Below are 22,370 nucleotides of genomic sequence, written 5' to 3'. Positions count from 1 at the left end.
AAATATGTATTTATTCATAAATATACAGCAGGGAGTTCAAAGAACATCTAAGTAGTAACTATAGTTAGAATTATTCAGACACCTCTTTTATTCAGCTTGATTTGGGAGCAAGATACTAATAGTGAGTCATGAATATGATTAGTATAGCTCATGATGTCAATATATGGTAAGAGACTTGTTGTGGCTTCTTCCCATGTAATCATATCTCACAAGAAAATGGGATATATTTTCCTGACTATAGAGTCTGAAAGGAAGCAGTTCCCACAAAGTTTGCTTGCCTATCACATCAAAAGGATGAGTAGGGTTAGCCTCTTCTACAAAAACGTCCGTATCTTTAAAAAAAATACATGGAAACAGCAGAGCTATGAAAATTAAATGCTTACAATATCAAAATGCTCTTTTCCTCAGTTGAGAATGCACTGTCATGATGACAATGAGGAGCATGATAATGATAATCTTACCTTTCACTGTGAAAGTGAAAGGTAAGATTATTTCTCATATTTGAGTGCCCTGGCCATAAAGTAATCAAGTGATATGATATGGAGACTATGAAATCATATTTACCATGAACCTTTCTTTTTTGGGAACTACCTGAGAGGGCTTTCTCATTCCTGTGAAAACAAGAGCTCTAGGCAATCAAATGGAAATAATTTTGAAGTCCAGCCTCAATGACAATGTTTTAAGTATCAGAGTAAAGGGCAATGTCTGAAATTTATGTAGGTGATGTGCATCTGTCACCTTTTTCAATGAATCTGGCCTAACAATGGCTGGTTGGCCAAGAGAGAATGTAGCAGATACTTCAATGAAGATAGAAAGTTCTTGATTAGTATTTACTCTAGTGGGGTTTTTCCAAAACTGGTTTTTTTTCCAAGACATTAGATTTTAATAGGAAACAGACAAAGTATCTCAAATCTAATCAATAAATGCAGGAATGTTCACTTACCCTTTCAAATTTATTGTCCACAGCAAGTCAGCCTCTTGTGTTTTGTTTACTTAACTTTGGGCATTCTCCTATCAAAAGGAAGACCACAAGAGATGGAGTACACTGGAAAATGCTCCAGAACTCAAAACACCTTTGTGGCTTATTCTATGCAATGGTGGAACTGGTGCTAACAGAAGACACACTTTTCAGGAGCTCCCTCAGTTCTGTTAGTTCCATCTTCACTGACGGTTTGCCTCTAACTGTGGCTCAGTTTGCTGCACAGCTTACGGGCCGACTCTTCCTTCAGTGGGGAAGACCTGTCCTTGCGGGCCCCCGGCTCACGTGCATGTGGAAGGATTTCAGGAGACACAAGAATCTGGAAAGAGATCGAAGTCATCTTTCAGGAACTGACTTTAATTCAGTGATAAGACTTTTGTATTAATTTCTACCTTCACAGAGGTGAGAAATGCCATTACTTAACCATGCGATGGAGACTTGAAATAAAAAGATGTATTTGACTTAGGGAGTTGTATGGTGTACATTAAAATGAAAGGAGGCTTATAACTGAATTTCTCTTAAACACCTGATTTAGACTTCTTCCATCAGTATACCTGAGATACAAGAAATGAAATACCATATCAAATATTTATTAAAAGCCTAATGGAACATAGATCATCTTAAGGTATAAGCAGAAAGAGAATATTTGTCAGGAAAGCAGAATACCATTCCACCAACAAGCACAGCTTTCTCTGTCTTCTCTGAAAATTCTGTCTTCTCTAAAAATGTTCACAGAGTTGGACCCTTATAAAATGTCCTTCTTTGCTTATCCAGGTGGTTCCCTCTCAGGTAGTTCCCAAAAAAGAAAGGTTCATGGTAAATATGATTTCATAGTCTCCATATCATATCACCTGATTACTTTATGGCCAGGGCACTCAAATATGAACCCTTGCTTGCATTTTCAGTAAATCAAGGCAAAGATATTTGACTATTTGGAAATTTCAGCTCTCTTGAGTCAGTTAAGGCACCCATCTAAATGAGACACTTAATATAAGTGTGCACTCTTGGACAAATGACATCTATGTTGAGTATTCAATATTGTTCAGAAAGTGAATATATTATAGTGGAGAAGAGAAAGGTAGGAAGATGAGTAAGTAAAAGTAAAGAGTTAAATTAGAAAACTTAGAGGAAAAGAGAATAGGCTGATGAGACCTTTAAATAAACAAAGAAAGGCAGAGAAGATGTTTATATTCTTGTGACCACAAGAATAAGCATAACCAAGAGCACTGTTAGAGTCCAACCAACCAAAAAGACCTGAGGAGGTCCCAATGAGATGGAACTCTGGTCCCCATTCACAATCCCCTGGGCATGTGGACCTCCTCTGCATGCTAATTGCATCATTATGAGACAAGCCAAATGCAAATGAAATAAACAATAATTTGGGGCAGAACAACATGTGGACTAGGCAATTTCTCCTTAGAGACAGATTGTGAGAGGAGTTTTGCAAGGTCCATGAAACAAAGGATGAGATCACAATATAAAAGAATAAACCAGGCTTGAGTGCTCAGACATTTCTCAAAACCTGTAGATGTACTTGTCATAACTTGCTCTGAGTTTGGTTTTGGTCATGGTCATAATAAGCCAAATACAATGGGCCTTCTTTTATCTGAACTATCACACTTTAAAGTGTGCATGCCTTTTGACCCAGAGAGTACATTTTTAAAGGTCTATCCCACAGAAATATTTGTACATGCACACAAAGACATATAAACAGGGATTTTTCAATGCAATATTACTTAATATTCTAAAATTGGGACAATCTAAATGTCCAGGAATAGGAGAGTGCTAAATAAAGTATGATATATATATTAGGAGCAGAGTGTAGTGGTTGGAACAAAATCTTCAGAACCAAAATGCTTGGGCTTATGTTTCAGCTCCACTGCTCACAGTTATGTGACCTTGGCCAAATTGCTTAGCTTTCCAGTGACTCAGTCTTCCCCAATGGCAAAAAGAAGACAAATTTTCCTTGTTTGTAGGGCTATAGTGAGAATTAAATGAGATACCTCTCTAAAGAGCCAGAACATTACCCGGCACATAGTAGGTACTCAGTACATGTTAGCATGATTCTTATTTTAAATACAGAATTATGTCACATTTAAAAATAGAATCCAGCTGTAGCTCCTGCCATAGAAAACTCTGCAAAATACACTGTGAGGTCAAAAAAGATAGCAGAACAATAAGTGAAGGATGATTTTATTGATTATTTAAGTGTATATAGGCAAACATGCCTGTGTATGTACATAAAAGCATAGAAGAAAGTGTGGAAGAACCAGCCAATAGCAACAATTATCTCTAGAGAATGAACTGGATTGAATGGAAAGAGGAGCTGAAAGGAGATCAATTTCTTCCTCTCTATATTGCTGCATTTGAGAAGCTTTTTTGCAAACATAGATTTTTATTTTTTTATTTTTTTTTTATTTTTTTTTTAAATCAAGCAGTTTTTTTTTTAATATATTTTTTTAAGATTTTATTTATTTATTCATGAGAGACAGAGGGAGAGAGAGAGAGAGAGAAGCAGAGGGAGAAAGAAGCAGGCTCCCAAGGAGCAGGGAGCCCGATGCGGGACTCGATCCCAGGACCCCGGGATCATGACCTGAGCCGAAGGCAGACGCTTTACCATCTGAGCCACCCAGGCGCCCCAACATAGATTTTTATTTTACTTACATACTTTTAAAAATACAGTTGACCCCTGAACAACACAGGTTTGAAGTGTATGGGTCCACTTACATGTGGACTTCTTCAATAAATATATTGGACTTTTTTTTGGAGATTTGTGACAATTTGAAACAACTTACACACAAACCATATGCCCTAGAAATATTGAAAAATTAAGAAAAAGTTGTGTATGTCATGAAAACATAAATTATATGGACGTACTAGTCTATTTTATCACTTACTACCATAAAATATACACAAATCTATTATTAAAAGTTAAAATTTATCAAATCAAAATTTATCAAAACTTACACACACTTACAGACTGTACATGGCATCATTTGCAATCAAGAGAAATGTAAACAAATGTAAAGATGCAGTACTAAATCATAACTGCATAAAGTTAATTGTAGTACATGCTGTACTACTCTAAGAATTTCATAGTGGTGAGTTCAAGTGCTATGAGTATCCACTTAAAATGCTATATGATGCTGATCGTATCCGTGTGAGCAGTTCATCTCTCTGGTAAATTGAGTATTGCAGTAAAAAGTGAATTCTCATGGTTCTTGCATATTTTTCATTGTGTTCAGTGTAATATCGTAAGCCTTGAATAACACCATGGGACCCATATGAAATGCCATTAGTGATGCTGGAAGTGCTCTCAAGAAGCAGAGCAAACTCATGACATTACAAGAAAAAGATGAACTGCTTGATATGTAGCATAGATTGAGGTCTGCAGCTGTGGTTGCCCACCATTTCAAGATAAATGAATCGAGTGTAAGGACATGGTAAAAATAGAAAAGGAAATGTGTAAAACTGTCACTGTAGCTACACTAGCAGGTGCAAAAACCTTGCACTTTTTGTGAATTACATTTTTATCTTGTATTAAAAATGCAGCTTGTATATGAGTACAAGATTGCTATAAGAAAGGCAGGCCTATAGAATCTAATATGATTTGAGAGAAAGCAAAGTCATTATGTGACAACTTTAAGCAAAAAGAAGGTAAAGGATCTAAAGCTGGAGAATGTGATGCCAGCAAAGGATGGTTTGATAATTTTAGAAAGAGGTTGGGTTTAAAAAATGTCAAGATAATAAATCACCTTCTGCTGATCAAGAGGCCCCAGATGAGTTCCAAAGGCCACAAGAAACCTGTGTCAACAGGTTTTTAATGCAGACAAAAGTGTCCTATTCTGGGGGAAAAATGCCACAAAGGATATTTATTACTGAGGAAGAACAGTGAACACCAGTATTTAATGCAGGAAGGGATAGGCTAACTCTATTGTTTTATGCAAATGCAGTTGGGTTTATGATCAAGACTACCCTTTTCTACCCTTATCTATAAAGTGGTTAACACCCAAGCCTTAGAGGGAAAAGATAAACACCAGCTGCCAGTATTCAATTGTACAACAAGAAGAATTGGATAATGAGAACACTTTTCCTGGATTGGTTCTATCAATGTTTTGTCCCTGAAGTCAGGCATACCTTGCCAGTAAGGGACTGCCTTTTAAGTTCTTTTGATATTGGACAGAGCCCCTGGCCACCCAGAACTCCATGAGTTCAACATTGAAAGCAATTAAGTGTTCCAATTGCCCCCAAACACAAATTCTCTAATTCAGCCTCCAGAATGACACCTCAGGGTGTCAAAATGACTTTTAAGGCTCATTATACATGGTACTCCATGGAAAGAATCGTCAATGCTATGGAAGAGAACCCCATAGGGAGAACATCATGAAAGTCTGGAAGGATTACACCATTAGAGATGCCATCCCTGTTATATAAAAAGCTGTGAAAGCCATCAAAGCCCCAAACAATAAATTCCTGCTAGAGAAAACTGTGTCCAGATGTTGTGCCTGACTTCACAGGATTTACAACAGAGTCAATCAAGGAAATCATGAAAGAGATTGTGGGTATGGCAAAAAAGGTGAGAGGTGAAGGGTTTTAAGATATGGATCTTGGAGAAATTCAAGAGCTAACAGACACCACACCAGAGGAATGAACAGAAGACAATTTGATAGAGATGAGTACTTCTAAACCAGTGACAGACAATGAAGAAGACGACGTAGAAACAGCGCCAGAAAACAAACTGACAGTTGACAACCTGACAGAAGGGTTCTGATTATTTAAGACTGCTTTCGGCTTTTTTTTTTTTTTTTTTTTTCACAGCACACACAGCCTTCTATGAAACAGGCACTGAAACTAAAGCAAATGGTGGAAGAATTGGTACTATTATATAGAAACATTTCTAGATAAATGAAGAAACAAAAAGTCAGAAATTACCACGTAGTTCTGTAAAGTTACACCTAGTGTGCCTACTGCTCCTGCCTCCCCTTCCACCTCCTCTACTTTTTCTACCTCTGCAACCACAGACGCAGAAAGACCAACCCCTCCTCTTCGCCTCCTCAGCCTACTCAACATGAAAATGACAAGGATGAAGACCTTGAAGATGATCCACTTTCACTTAATGAATAGTAAATAATCATCATGCCATACAGGCAATAAACTTACCTGTTGTGTATGCATGTGTGTATCTTCATGTGAAAAAACTGACAACTGTATAGCAAGAACTGTAAGAGACATTTTTGTGTCATCATCATCACCTAAGTATTATTCATCACGTAGAACACTGTGTGCAAGACTTGTATGGAAACGGATAGCCTATCCTTACATAGGCACAAGGTGAGTGATATTTAGTATAAAATTAATAATGTGTTTGTTTTCTTACTGCTTTATAAATTTGTTTTCAAAGAATTATATTACTATACAGTATGCCTGCCCCCCCCTCTAGTTAGAGAAACTCTGTATCAGTCTATCATCAGAGGTGTTTTTTAAAAACATGTTAGCAATGTTTCCATACTGTATTATGAATATGACTATAATACTCTCTGCCATAGAATTTGTATAACCATTCATTAGTGTATAGGCTAGGCCACCATGAAGCAATTATACTGATTATCCTAGGCCACCATAAAGCAATTATATTGCTGCTTCTTTGTTATCAATGCATGAATTGTTATACCTGTAAATAAATACTTTTCACATTCTTTTCATTTTTGATGTCTAGTATTAGTAATACATAGAATATCTACAGTGTTTTATATGACAGTATTGATATAGGTACTGATAGACAATCCATCTTGCAAACAGATGACATAAATTTACAGTATCAATAAATATAGTACAGTACTATAAATGTATTTTCTCCTCCTTATAATTTTCTTAATAATATTTTCTTTTCTCTAGCTTACTTTATGGTAAGAATACCATATACAATAAATATAAACATATAAAATATGTGCTAATCACTGTTCATGTTAATGGAAAGGCTTCTAGTCAACAGTAGGGTATTGGTAGTTAAGTTTTGAGGGAGTCAAGGTTTTATGCAGATTTCCAACCATGCAGGTGGTCAGCACCCCTAACCCCTGCATTGTTCAAGGGCCAACTGCATATACTTCTGAAAATAAAGTAAGAAGACAACTAATTAAGTAAAGATGCAATAAGAACAGTGAAAACAATTCTGAACAAGTGCATGTCTGCAGTGCTTTAACAATCCGAGTTTCCAAAGAAAAGGGAAGTAGGATGTTCTCCAAACATCATTTTCATCAACGTCATTAACTCTTACTGCAGTAGGCAGCATTCTAAGATGGCCCCAAGATTCCTGCCTGCTGGTGTATTTGTGCTGTGTAATGCCCTCCTTATGAATGTGGGTAGGGATTGTAATAAGGGGATAGTCACTCCTGTAATTGTGTTATGTTACGTGAGACTCTCTTGTAGCAGACAAGAGCAAGATTCTCCTGTCGGCCTTGAAAAAGCAAACAGCCATGTCTAAACTGCCAGTGGAGGGGAACATGTGACAAGAACCTGAAAGTAGCTGAGAGCTGTCCCTCTGCTAGCAAGCAAGAAAATGGGGATGTTAGTCCTATAATCACAAGGAACTGAATCCTACCAACTAGTGAGTGTGAAAGAAGACCCTAGTCTCAATGAAGTCATAGCCCCAGCTGTAACACTGTAATTTCAGACTCATGAGAGCCTTAGCAGAGGACCTGGCTAACCCACACTAGGACTTCTGCCTCAGGGAAACTGTAAAATAATAAATATGTGTTGTTTTAAGCTGCTAAGTTTGTGGTGATTTCTTATGCGGCAATAGAAAACTAACACACTAGCAATTTTTTCAAATATTTACATTGTTTGGTTAAATATTTAGAGACTCTCTCAATCAAAAACAGTGAACAGAGGTGTTGGTGAGATGGATTAGGATAGTCAGATTCTACTGTTAAGAGCAATGCATTTCTGAGTGAGGACAGATACTGTGAGATATTATTTTTTTTTAAGATTTTATTTATTTATTTGACAGAGAGAGACACAGTGAGAGAGGGAACACAAGCATGTGGCGGGGGGGGCGGTGAGAGAGGGAGAAGCAGGCTTCCCGTGGAGCAGGGAGCCCTAAGTGGGGCTCCGTTCCAGGACCCTGGGATCATGACCTGAGCTGAAGGCAGACACTTAATGACTGAGCCACCTAGGCACCCCGTTGTGAGATATTCTGAGTGAGGACAGTGAGGACGTGTGTGTGTGTGTAAATGTATATATAAAAACATACATATGTGTATGTATATATGTGTGTATGTATGTGGGGAACAGAGAGAGAAGACAAATGTGGAAAAATGTTAAAAAACTGGTGCATATTGATAAAGTATATATAGGTTTTCACGAACCATTCTTTCAAATTTTCTACAGTTTCTTTTTTTTTTCAAAATAAAAAGAGGAAAAGAGTAGACAAAGAAAAATGATGTATTATTAACAATGAAGACAAAAAACTGATACTGACTTCTCAACATAAACAATGGAAGTCAGAACACAATGGAAGCATATCAGGAAAACACTGAAAAAAAACCCTGTCAATTCAGCCACATGCAGAAGAATGAAAATGGACCATTCTCTTACACCACACACAAAGATAAACTCAAAATGGATGAAAGACCTCAATGTTGAATCCAACAACATCCTAGAGGAAAACATAGGCAGTAACCTCTTCAACATCAGCTACAGCAACCTCTTTCAAGACATGTCTATAAAAGCAAGAGAAACAAAAGTAAAATGAACTTTTGGAACTTCATCAAGATAAAAAGCTTTTGTACAGTGAAGGAAACAGTCAACAAAACAAGGAGGCAACCCACAGAATGGGAGAAGATATTTACAAATGACATTGCAGATAAAGGGCTGGTATCCAAGATCTATAGACAACTTCTCAAACTCAACACCCAAAAAACAAATAATCGTCAATAAATGGGCAGAAGACATGAACAGATACTTCTCCAAAGAAGAGATACAAATGGCCAACAGACACATGACAAGATGTTCAACATCACTAGCCATCAGGGAAATACAAATCAAAACAACGAGATACCACACCAGTTAGAACAGCAAAAATTAACAAGAGAGGAAGGTGTTGGCAAGGCCGTGGAGAAAGGGGGACTCTCTTACACTGTTGGTGGGAATGCAAGCTGGTACAGCCACTCTGGAAAACAGTATGGAGGGTCCTCAAGAAGTTAAAAATAGAGCTACCCTATGACCCAGCAATTGCACTACTTGGTATTTATCCCAAAGACACAGATGTAGTGAAAAGAAGGGGCACATGTACCTCAATGTTCATAGCAGCAACGTCCACAATAGCACACCTAGATGTCCATCAACTGATGAATGGATAAAGAAGATGTGGCATACACACACACACACACACACACACACACACACACACACACACACACACAATGGAATATTATGCAGCCATCAAAAATGAAATCTCACCATTTGCAACGACATGGATGGAACTGGAGGGGACTATGCTAAGTGAAATAAGTCAAGCAGAGAAAAGACGATTATCATATGGTTTCACACATATGTGGAGCATAAGGAATAATGTGGAGGACAAGAGGGGAAGGGGAACGGAAGGAAAACTGAATGGGAAAAAATCAGAGAGAGAGACAGACCATGAGAGACTCTGGACTCCGGGAACCAAACTGAGGGTTACTGAAGGGAGAGGGTGGGGGGATGGGGTAACCGGGTGATGGGTATTAAGGAGGGCACATGTGGTGATGAGCACTGGGTATTATACACAACTAATGAATTGCTAACACTACATCAAGGGGCGCCTGAGTGGCTCAGCTGGTTAAGTGGCTGCCCTTGGCTCAGGTCATGATCCCAGGGTCCTGGGATCGAGCCCCACGTTGAGGCCCTGGCTCAGCAGAGAGCCTGTTTCTCCCTCTCCCTCTGCCTGCTGCTCTGCCTACTTGTGCTCTCTATCTCTCTGTCAAATAAATAAATAAAATCTTAAAAAAAGAAACACTACAACAAAAACTCATGATGTACTATATGTTGGCTAATTGAACATAATAATAAACATAATAATAAAAAATAACTAAAACAAAGAAAAAAATAATAAAGTAATCACTAATACCAAATAGAAACCAAAAAAAGAAAAAAATCCATTCCAAAAAAAATAAATAAAAACCTGTCAATTTATAATTCAGTGTCCAACAAAAAATTTTCTTTAAACATGAAGGCAAAATAGACATTTTCATACAAATAGTGAAGGGAAGAAGAAGGGAAATGATCCTAGATTGAGGCACAGAGATCCACGAAGTAATGAAGAGCAACAGTAAATATGTGAATAAATATATATAAATACTAACTTCAGAAACAGTAGTAATTTATTGTAGAGCTACTGTAGATTTAAGACTATAAACTTAAAATCTCTCACAGGACTCTCTAGCAATTCCCTAGTCATGACTCAGTGGAAAAAGGACTAAGGAAATAACTGAGTGTAGGGGCTAAAGGTCAGATGCCTGCATTAGGTAGCCTACATATGTAAATGCAATGGGACTCTATTGTTCCTGAGACAAATCTGAAAGCAAAATATCGCAAATCTCAATTATCTGCTTCCAAAGGACAGTGTGATAGTGCATACAAAACTATAGGAGACATGAACCATGTATTTAAACTATGAGTTTCAGACTCCTTCTCAATTAAGTATTTTACCCAGGTTTAGGTAAGTAGCAGATTAAATTTTCTTTCATTATTTTTCCCTCTAGCATAGGGCAAATAACAATAACAGTAATAAACAGGAGCAGCAAAAAATAAAATAAAATGACATATCCACATACACACACAACTTTTACCCCAAACCAGGAAAAAAGAAAAAAACAAAAAGAAACCTGAACAATTTGCAAATTTGTCCTGTTTTGAACACTGAACCAGGATTAGAAAAGGATATGAAAAACTTAAGCTCAGAGCTCTTAGGATGGGAAGCATTAAAAAAAAAACAGTTTATTATTATATTTGCCTTCTCCATCACCTTGTTAGTCATGTATTTTTATATTATCTTAGAGTGGTTTTCCTAGAAATTAGAATATTTATCCTTAACATATTTAAATTTAATATAAATAAGTACTTTTGCTAATTCCCAAGAAATTCAAGCATGTTAGAACACTTTAACTCCATTTCCTCCTTCCTGCTGTCTTACTTCTGTGCTATCATGGTCAGATATATATCCCATAAAAGATACTTGGTTATTTTTCTATTAGGTTGTCTTTTTTCCTTACAGAGCTATATAAACTTTATTTATAACATTCCGGATATTAGTCCTTTTTTAATTTTACATAGCGTAAATATTTTCTCCCAATCTATGCTTTCTTTTTTTAAAATGGAGGTATAATTCATATACAATATATATAATTGATATACAATAAACTGCACATATTTAAGGTGATGAGTCTTAACCTATTCATACACCTATGAAACCGTCACTACAGTCAAGACACTGAACACACGCATCGTCTCCCAAAGTTCCTTCGTGCCCCTGTGTAGTCCATCCCCCCTCAGACACCTTCTCCCCATCCCATCTTCAGGCACCACTGGTATGCTTTCTGCCTCTACAGATTATTTTGCATTTTCTAGAATTTCATATGAAAGGAATCATATAATATGTACTCTTTTTTGCCTGGATTTTTTTCACTCAATATAATTATTTTGAGATTTATTCAGGCTGTTGCTTCATCCCTTCTTATTGTTTCTCTGAGTAGTACTCCATTGTATGGACACACTAACATATTCACATCCTGATAGACATTTGGGTTGCTAATACTTGGTATTAGCAGTCTTTTTAACTTTATCCATTCTAGTTGGTGTGAGGTGGTATCTCATTATAGTTTACATTCTCCTGATGACTAATGCTATTGAGCGCCTCTTGGTCTGCTTATCACCTAAAGTGTCTTTTTGTGTCTTTTGCCCATTTTTAATTGGGTTGTCTGCCTTCTTATTATTGAACTGTGAGAGTTTTTTGTAGATCCTGATAAAATTCCTTTATCATATAAGTGAATAGTGAATATATTTTTCCCAGTCTATGACTAGTCTTTCAAAGAAAAGTGTTTTTTTGTTTTGTTTTGTTTTCTTTTTTATCCCCTGCACATCTCAGTAGAAGCAAAGCATGTTCTGAGGGATAGTTGAGTAAATCCCAGAATCTGAGCTCAATTGTTTATGTTATCATTGAATAAGAATAATTACTCTTCTGTGTTTCAGTGAGTATTTACACAACATCTCCCTGATGTCAAGTAAAATACTGCCTAGAACAGCACAAAAGGCCGTTAGGTCATTGTCATAAAGTTGTTGGCTTTGTAATATAAGCCTCTCAAAAGTAGTGAGGTTGTCATGTTGAAAACCTGCAAGTGATTTAAAATTCACAAGTTATCTGCTCTAATTAATAAACTGAGCTCATCCGCCAAAAGACAGTTTCAGAGACAATCAGAAAGCAAAGACACTCTTGGCTCAGATGGTTAAGCATCTGCCTTCAGCTCAGGTCGTGGTCCTGGGATCGAGTCCCGCATTGGGCTCCCTGCTCCTTGGGAGCCTGCTTCTCCCTCTGCCTCTCTCTCTCTCATGAAGATATAAATAAAATCTTTAAAAAAAAAAAAGAAAGCAAAGACACTCTTAACTTGCTACACTTGAGACTGCTACTGATGCTTTTAGTTACAGAAGCCTGTGTGAAAGCAATTCACTTCATTGCCAGGGTCCTGCGAATTTTCATCTATAACAGTACTGATTTCATACCTGATCCACATGACTGTCCTTCTAAATTTAGTCAGTGCCCAAAACGTCCCTCCTGAAAGCCAACTAAAACTATTTGTTCTCTGGCATCAGTTGCAATAATATGATACCAAGAAGGGAATCAGAAGAGAGAGAGCAAGGTGAGAAGGAAGAACTTCGTCTTCCAGAGAATGAATTCTATAAGGCAGAACATGGCGACTCTGGGACACTATCAGAAAATCCCCAAGGAGAAAAATCTACTTTAATGGGAGATACAAATCCATGTTTTCTGTAATAACACTGGGGAAGGGTAATAATCCAAAGTGTAGTATTAACTGGCATGGTTTTCCTCCTTCCAGTTTTCCTTTGCTAGCACTCACTGCCTACAAAATAGGCAGCTAAGAGCAAGGAGGCAGATAGTGGCAAAAGATTTGATCTCTTGGCTTCTGAGCTTTAAAAACCAAGGGCTTGACCTAAAGAACAAAGTGAGGTTTTTCCTCTCCATTCTCACCTTCTCTCCCTCCATGCACTGTGACAAAATAATTCTCTGAGCTGATAATCTCATTTAAAGGTGATTCAGATCCATGATAACTAAATGCAGTTAGTAGTCCCAAACTGGATCCCAGATTATTATATAAAGATTATTATTAAAAAGGAAAGAATGTATAAAAGACATTGCCGAGAGGACTAGAAATTTTTAGATACGGATCTATATAAGTAATATTAGTAAAAGCATTGTGTCAATGTTAAATTCCCAAATGCAGTAAGATAGAAGAATGCCTTGTTCTTGGGAGATACGTGATAAAGTATTTCAGGATGAAATGGCATCATGTAGGCAACTCTTGATTCAGAAAAAAAAAAGTGTGTGTGTCTGTGTCTGTGTCTGTGTGTAGACAGAGATAAAGCAAATGAGACAAAAACTTAACCACTGGTATATTTAGATAAAAGGTATACAGATGTTCATTATATTAGTCTTACAATTTTTCTGAAGGTTGAGTTTTTCAAAATTAACACACTTTTTGAGGTGGGGGAAAAAAAGAGAATCAGAAAAGAGAGTAATATAATGAGATGTTGATAGGAGGCTCTCAGCAAAGGGGCTAGTGTTTGTTGCAAAAGGTAAAGTGATATAATGCTCAGATATGATAACAGAGGAGACTTGTACTGTACTTCTTGCCTGGATTTCTGGGAGACAGTGGCCTTGCCTGGAGAAATAAGGTAAAGAGGGCTGTATGCACTGTTGAAGGGCTAGAGAGTTTAAGATGGCCACCCACATTACTAAAGGCAGAACAGAACAGCTAAGCTTTGCATCATTCCCAGTGCTTTAGAGGTATTTGTAAACTGCCACGATGCTAATGCTATTCCCGGAAGGAGGATAGAGAAAGAAACTCTCAGCTTATGAAGTTTAAAGTTGGAAAGACTTAGTGTACCTAAAAGTGACTAACTTTAGGTTTTATGACATTCAACAGAATGGGAGCTTGACATTGACATGAAGGTCGGTGCTAAAAAAAAAAAAAAAGATATTCCATTTCTTGTGCACTTATGTTTCTGTGGTCTGAGAGTCTATACCCAGAACAACAACATTTTCTTTCTAACAAACAGATATTGCTTGGACATTGGTAACTTTTTCCAAACCGTGGACATTGGTAATTTAATCTGTATTTTGTTCCCTAGGATTCTCTGAGATCAGTATTAATGGACTGGGGCAAGAAGAGAGGAAAAGGTGACTTCATATTTATGAATACCAAATATTAGAACTCAGCTCTTTGCCTTCCAGCAGCCAAATTCCTCTTCTGCTAAGTGCTTTTCTTTTAAAATGACAAACACTTTGAAAGTGGCAACTACTTTTAAAAAGTAGTATGTGGGAAGGCTTTCTAAAAACAAGATCCAATTTGATTATTACACAGTTGTTTAAGTTCAGGCAAGGCACCACCTGTATACTCATAGAATTTTGGAAGAATTTATAGTTAAATTATCAGCTTAAATTGTATTTTAAATGTCAGCCCTCTAAAAGAAGCTCACAAATATTCCTTGTAGTCTGTGTAATTAAGCTAGATTTTTATTTGGCAGTGTTGAAGGTGGGGATTCTTGCAAAATTAAGACCACAATCTCTTCTGTGTAGATTTTTTAGTACCTTGGGAATTCAAAGATCAAGTTGCTTAGAGACCCCGTGCAATTTGCAGAAAAAGCAAACTTTAATCTTGACATTAGTAATTAATGTTTTATCTTGCTCTGAAAATTTAGTTTGCTGGCGGCTTTAGCTGCTCTTTAGAGTAGAATGATGCTATTGCTATACCACGTCCTACATGACTTCCCATCCCAAGAGTAGGTAGGGTACATCAGGGCTTGCTATGGGCTCTTCTCTCTTGGGGATAGTGACAACCTCTCAAGATGCCCAGGTTTTCTAAGTGAGCCTAATGCTGGCCTGGTTTTGGTGCTTTTTATATTGGGGTCTATATTGGGGAACAGATGTATATGTAGTAGGGCCAGTTGAAGGTTGTGAAAATATCTGTTTAACATATTATACAGTGAAATGTGAAAATATCTGTATAATTCTGGCACAATTTTAAACAATATCTTTTCCTCAGTAATCCAGACTACTGGCCACTCAGTTAAAAGCAAGTTATATAAACCTGACAAACTGATATGTATACACACACACAGACACACACAAATATGAATTTTATTGTGACTAAGGCATGTGTTAGTTCTTTTTTTTTTGTGGCATGTGTTAGTTCTAACTGCTCCAATATATTTCCACTTATTTATATCGTAACTCTTCAGGCCAAGATGCAAGTACTCAGCTAACACACAAATCAATACCATCACCAAAACTTTAAGAGAGACTTCATCTTCCATCTCACCCTTAAAAGATAATTTATTGACTAAAGAGCCAAAGTAGTTAGAGAGAGCATCTTAGTCACACTTTCAACAATTCATTCAACATATAATTTACTGAACTCCTACTCTGGGACCTGGCATCCTCACTGAGGATGCCACAGTGAACAAGATAGAGTGGGTCCGGCTGCCTCCGACAGGACATTCTAGTGAAGGGAGAGATATAATGAACAAGGAACAAAACTAACAAAATAATGGCCAGATGGTAATAAGAGCCTAGAAAAAACTAAAGTGGAATTATATCTTACAGTGGCTGAAAGGCTGCCTCAGATTGAAGAATTAAGGAATGTTCTGCTGGAGGTGACTATTGAGCTGAGAGCTAACTCACAAGTGTTTAGGATATAGCTCTGTCTTCTGACTTTTGGGCCATTTTATGGCTTGGCCATGAGAAAAAGATCTTATTGGTACACGTTCAAATGCAGTCATTACAATAACTATCTTGTGGATGAGGTTCTATGTTATACCCTCAGTGTCAACCTTCTTCCTTTTTAAGTTTCACTCTAAAATGATATTATACCACTGGAATTCACTTTGGAAATATAAGTGGCAAGTCCAGACTCATTAGCTATGAGTGATACAGAAATCCCAAAAAAGATGTTCTAGCAGAGGCTGAGCTGGCCTTTTAGACAAAAATAATGAGTTCATTGCTGTGCTGGCTGCCATAGGCTTGTGCATCTCAGCCTCTATCAGTGACCAAAATCATCCAACAAAATGACTCTTTAAGTGCTTATGATGAAGAACAGCTACCAATACACCCAGGCAAGCATTCTTCATTCGTATCTTCTGCGAATTCATCAGCCAGCAGTTCCCATGCTCAGGGTAAGGAGCAGACATATTTCTTGTCAGGCAGTTTATCTATTGAGATGCTGTAGGTTGTTCATAGTCTCATCATCGTGTACTTCATACACCTTGTGACTTATGACTTGTAGTAAACAGAAATAGCCACCTGAAGGCGTCACCATACAAAGCTCCAAAACATGTTTATACAAAAAAATAACCATGAGTCATGTAAATTTGTGCTAATCATTTATTCTCCCTAAATATTTTTTGCATGTAAAAAGAAATAATTTAACCAGATCAACTCTATTTCTAATTGTTTCAATTTTAGTTTTACTTTTAGTCCTTTAGAATGTCATGAAAAAGATTCAAACAATATTTCTACACAAGGTAAGATATAAAACATTTTTAAGTGCAATAAAAAATAATACCTGAGTATTTTGAGCACTCTGTCCATTGGGACTATGCATGGCTGCAAGTAGTAAGAGTTCTCAGTGGCCTAAATAAATAATGTTTTCTTTTTCCCACAAAACAAGAAGTCTGGAGGTAAGCTTCAGCTGTTTTTGGTTCAGCAGCACCACATGTTAGGGTCAGAACATCTCCTGATTTTGCCCTCAATTAGGTAACCTCAAGTTCACAAAATGGCTTCTATAACTGCAAAAATCATGCCCTCACAACTGGCTGTAAGCTTGAGGGAGAGAAAAGCAGCGCCAGTTAGGTCTGATCTTTCTACCAGGAAAAGAACGTGTTCTGTAGAAACTCATACAGCAGCCAGCCCCTTTGGTCTCTTCTGTCCCATGGCCAACTCTAGGTCCAAGGGTGGTTGTGTAAGTGAGTATCCAGCTCCTCCAATCTGCAGAGTGGAGATCCCATCAATGACTATTTGGTCAGCAAAGTAACCGTGTCTATTATAATCATTTCAGTATTATATCTTCATATCCCTACAACCTCCTTAATTGTGACTCACAGGATAGTTATATAGGGTTTTATTAAAATATAGATGTGGAATCAACATTGAACTACTGAATAACTGAAATTTAGGAAGGTACTGGCTTGTAGGAAACATTAACAGGGAAAAATCAATACCAACTGATTTAATAAGAAATGCCTCGAAATCTGTCAAAACAAATTAAGGCTAAAGGTTGGCTGATTTAAAAAAAAAATACTTTTTTAATTGTAAAAAAAAAAACGACATTACTAAACAAGAATCTCAGATTGTAAGGAACTATAAAGAAGAAAGTGGAAGTCACCTAAAAGTAACCCTTGATACATTTGGCATAAACTCTTTCAAATTTTTTTCTAAGCATTCTACATAAATTCTTCCTTCCTCCACTCTATTCTTCCTGTAACCATGCTAGATTCTTCTGAAATCTACCTTACTCTACCAAATATATCCTGTCCCCTTTCCATATACTTGCTGTGTTATATTCCATATATGCAGAATCATGCCAGACTGTCTGGGTGTCACCCCCAACTTGACCCCTTGGCCGATGCATAACCTTGGACAAGTTACTTGACCTCCTTGTGCCTCACTTCCCTCATCTTTAAAATGTGATAATAATACTATTTATGCAGAGAATTCTTGAGAGAAGTAAATGAGTTAATTCCTATAATGAACTTAGTACAGTAGCAAGGAAACAGTAAGTGCCCAGTAAATGTCAGTTACTTTTATTTTATGGATATATGTCAACTAAGTTCATTAATCCTGATTAGTAGATATTAGCATTGTTTGAAAATGTTTGATTTTATAAATTGCCCATCCATTAATATCCTTGAAAATATATCTTTGAACACATATCCAATAATTTCCTATGGACTCGTCCCCCAAATATAATTGCTGGGCCAATGGGTATCCACATTTAAAAATTTGACACTTATTTCCAAGCTGCCCTTTAGGAAATTTCTTCCAGGCCATGCAGGAGTGCTTGTTTTTGTGTAAAAGACAGCCTGTTTTTCTATGTTTCCCACATTGGATATTAATTTTTGCCAAACTGGTCAGTGAAAAATCTCATTACTCTTGCATTTCTTTGATCAGTAAAAAATTTAAAAATGCTTTTAACTATTCATATTCCTTTTTAAAAATGAATTACTTGATTATATTCTCTGAGGTTTAACTGATTTTTTTAAGTATAGGTGCTAATTGACCTATATGCTCTTTAACTTATAAGACTCCAGTGCCAAAAGTGAGTCTGTCCATTTTTCAAACATTTCTTTTTGCATTCTTACTGACTGCTACCAAATTTTTCTCAGTTTGAAAAAAATATATAGTCAGGAGCAATTTTCAGCCTTTCTGAGATATAGATCTCAGAAAAATCTACAAAAAGAAATAAAAGATACAAGAAAGAAATGTTAGCAAGGATATGGAGAAAAAGGAACTGTTGGTAGGAACGCAAACTGGGGTTGCCACTGTGGAAAACAGTATGAAGGTTACTCAAAAACTTAAACATAGAATTACCATATGATCCAGTAATTCCGCTACTGGGAACTTACCCAAAGAAAACAAAAACATTAATTTGAGGGGATATATGCCCCCCTATGCTTATTGCAGCATTACTTACAATAGCCAAAATATAGAAGCAACCCAAATATCTATCAACAGATGAATGGATAAAGAAGATGTGTTGTATATACACAATGGAATATTACTCAGCCATAAAAAAGAATGAAATCTTGCCAGTTGCAATGATATGGATGTATCTAGAGGGTATAATGCTAAGTGAAATAAGTCAGTCAGAGGAAGACAAATACCATATGATTTCACTCATATGTGGAATTTAAGAAACAAAGCAAAGAAAAAAGAGACAAACAAACAAAAAAACAGACTCTTAAATATAAAGAACAAACTGATGGTTACCAGAGGGGAGATGGGTAGGCGGATGGGGGAAATAGGTGATGGGGATTAAGAATACACTTATTGTGACGAGTACTGAATAATGTATAGAATTGTTGAATCACTATATAGTACACCTGAAACTAGCATAACACTGTATGCTAACTACACTAGAATTTTTTTAAAAAAGAATTTTATAGCAACACCATATATCCATTTTCTAACTTTACTTAAAACACACAAACAAAAAACCCTAGGGACATAGTGAAAAAATGGAGAGAAAACAGAAAAATTATTTTAAATGAAAGTGAGTTACTAAATTACTATTTGATTATTTTAAAAGTTTGATTATATTTTTATTTGTCCCAAATTGCAAAGGACAAAGGATGGGACTCCAATGTTTTGCTAAATGTTCCTGGTGTACATCTTTGGAGGGAAAATAAATCACTTGAGGCAGCTTTTCAAAACCCCTTTCTGGGACCACTTGTCTCAGCATAACTTGGAGAGTTTAAATACCCGATTCTGGAGTTCATTTCTCATACTAATGATGAGAATCCCTCAAAATATAGAATGGACAGTTGTATCTTTTAAAGCCCTCTCCAGAGAATGCTTATACACAAGAATGTTGGAAGAACTTTGGGAGATACCAGTTTACTAACATTAGTTCATTCAATTATTCATCCACTTACTCAAAAGAGAATTAAAATAATTACTGAGCACCTACTATATGCCAATTACTGTGCTGGCAATACAACAACATCCATGTTCTAATAAAGCTTGCACTAAAATGGAGGAAGGCAAACAATAAACAAATAGATCCGTATTGTTATGCAAGGCGGTAAGTGCTATTACAAAGAAACAAAGTAAGAGGAAAGAGAGTGATAATTGATATGGAGTGTGTACTACTTTATATTTGATAATAATCAACACCTTTCATTTATCTTTTTTTATAAACAATAAAGTTACTTTAATTTCGATCTTAGAGGTATTCCAATTTCTCAGTTCACCTGAGGTGGGGGCTGGCTCTCTAGTCTTCAGCATGTCCTTGCTTCCATCCAGCTCTGCCTATTCCTGGAGAATACTGGACACTATGGACTATTATCAAGAGATGGACTCAATGGCCAAAGAGCTGGCCATCTCCATCAATAAGATCTTGAACACACTAGTGTATGGTGCACAGCAGAGATAACAATCAAGCAGTGTAAAATGTGAACCAAAGCAAATATTTATAGTCTGTGCAAGCCTAATAAATAAATACAATCGTCAAGAAATGCAAAGCAAAGTCATGGGGAAGCATCTAGTACATCAGACAGTGCCAACAGCATGGTAAGGTGCAGCTGCCGAGGTTCTTCTGGGGATCTGCCAACTTCCTGAGCATTCTATCACCCAGAGTTTAGGCTAAAGGCAGTTCTGGGTAGGGATGGGAAGAATGAACTAACAGCTGTGAAGGGTCTTGAAACAGATCTGGTTAAACCAAGCATTAGTCAAGAAGTTTTAATGAGGGCACATGTTGTGATGAGCACTGTGTGTTATATGCAACTAATGAACCGCTGAACACTACATCAAAATCTAATGAGGTACTATATGTTGGCTAACTGAAAATAATAAAAAAAGAAAATAAAATACATGGAAGACTAAAAAAAAAAAAAGCTTTTAGGCTCTAAATCTGAATCCAGCCATACCCATACCAACAGTTCCGCCTCATTCACTAGTAGCTGTAACAACAATCACAATGGAAGCAAATGCCTAGAAAATAGTCATAAATAGTTGTTTGGCAGTTAGCACTGACTATGCAGACACAGGGATTCAGTGTTTATGCAAGGTGACTGAACCATGAGCCCCCATGATGTAAACAAACTTACATGCACATGCACACATACACATGAGCATGCAAGGTGATCTGTGCACACAGGTATTCTTTTCTAGGAAGAAGGTCTATAGACATCACATCCTCAAAGGAGACTGTGACCCAGTAAAGGTTGGGTCAAGGATCAGCATCCCTTGGACCTGAAACTGAAATATCTAATTCAGCCACAGAAGGCTCTCTTAGTTAGAATTAATGCCATGGAATACTATTTCCACACTAACCCTAGCATTCTGACAATCTCCCTCAGAGTGGTAAAATGTCTCAAATCTTGTGAGTTCAGTCTCCTGTCCAGGATGGTAAAAGCTTCATGTTTTTTATGTATGAAGACCTGTGTTCGGGACTTTTAAAAACACATCACTGCATTAGGTATCTAATGCTGCACAATAAACCACCCAAAACTTGGTAGTGTTATTAACTCATGATTCTGTGAGGTCAGTAGTTGGATTGGGCTCAAATGGACAATTTTTGGAGGTCTGGAATCCCACAATATCACTTTTTCCAGATTCATTAGTCAAGGCATGTCACAAGACCGGAAACAGACTCCCCTTCCTAATTGGAGGAGACACAAACTCATGTTGAAAAGTCACATTGCACACAGAAGAATCATTATGGCCATCTTGCAAACAATCTACTATTTCTGCATGCTGAAGAACTTATGGTTAAAATAATGTAATGTCTGTAATTTACTCAAAAAGTCCCAGAAAAAAATTGATGGAGTAATAGTTGAAACAAAAATGGCAAAAAGTGATCATTGTTAAAGCTTGATTATGGACACATGTGGTTATTTACATTAGTCTCCCTAGCATTTCTTTTTAGTTCTTTGTTTGAATTTCCATCTTTCTGCTTACATTGCCCATCTGTTCTTGCATGATGCCTACTTTATCCATGAGAGCCCTTAGCATATTAATCATAATTGTTCTAAATTCTCAGTCTGATAATTCCAACATCCTTGCCATGTCTTTCTCTGTCTCTTCAAACTATGTGGGATATATATATATATATATATATATATATATTACTTTTGGTATGCCTTGTAATTTTTTCCTTGATAGCCAAATACGATGTTCTGGGTTAAAGGTATTGTTGTGAATAGGCGTTTAGTAATGTGGTAGTAGCTGGGGAGAGATGTACTATAGTGCTATGATCAGGTTTCAGTCTTTCAGTGAGCCTACGTCTCTGGACTGTGAACTTCACAAGTGTTTCTCAGTTTTTGTTTTTGTTTTTTCTCCCCCACTAGTTGGCACAGAGTGGCTGAAGCCAGATGAAATTGGTTATTTCCCTTCCCTGGGTCA

At 36.8% G+C, this 22,370-nt stretch overlaps 1 long non-coding RNA gene across 1 annotated transcript in view; it reads right to left on the bottom strand.

Annotated features, from left to right (window-relative positions):
* Positions 1–1,208: 1,208 nt before the first annotated feature.
* LOC118357024 overlaps positions 1,209–22,370 on the bottom strand; it is a 36,515-nt gene continuing 15,353 nt past the window's right edge. Inside the window, exon 3 of the long non-coding RNA XR_004820108.1 lies at positions 1,209–1,298. This is a non-coding gene — a long non-coding RNA (uncharacterized LOC118357024). The remainder of the gene's footprint in view (positions 1,299–22,370) is intronic.

Source organism: Zalophus californianus, chromosome 5, assembly GCF_009762305.2.
Source record: "Zalophus californianus isolate mZalCal1 chromosome 5, mZalCal1.pri.v2, whole genome shotgun sequence".
Classification (NCBI taxonomy): domain Eukaryota; kingdom Metazoa; phylum Chordata; class Mammalia; order Carnivora; family Otariidae; genus Zalophus; species Zalophus californianus.
The sequence above is the reverse complement of the archived record's forward strand: the minus strand, read 5'-3'. Positions and strand labels throughout refer to the sequence as shown.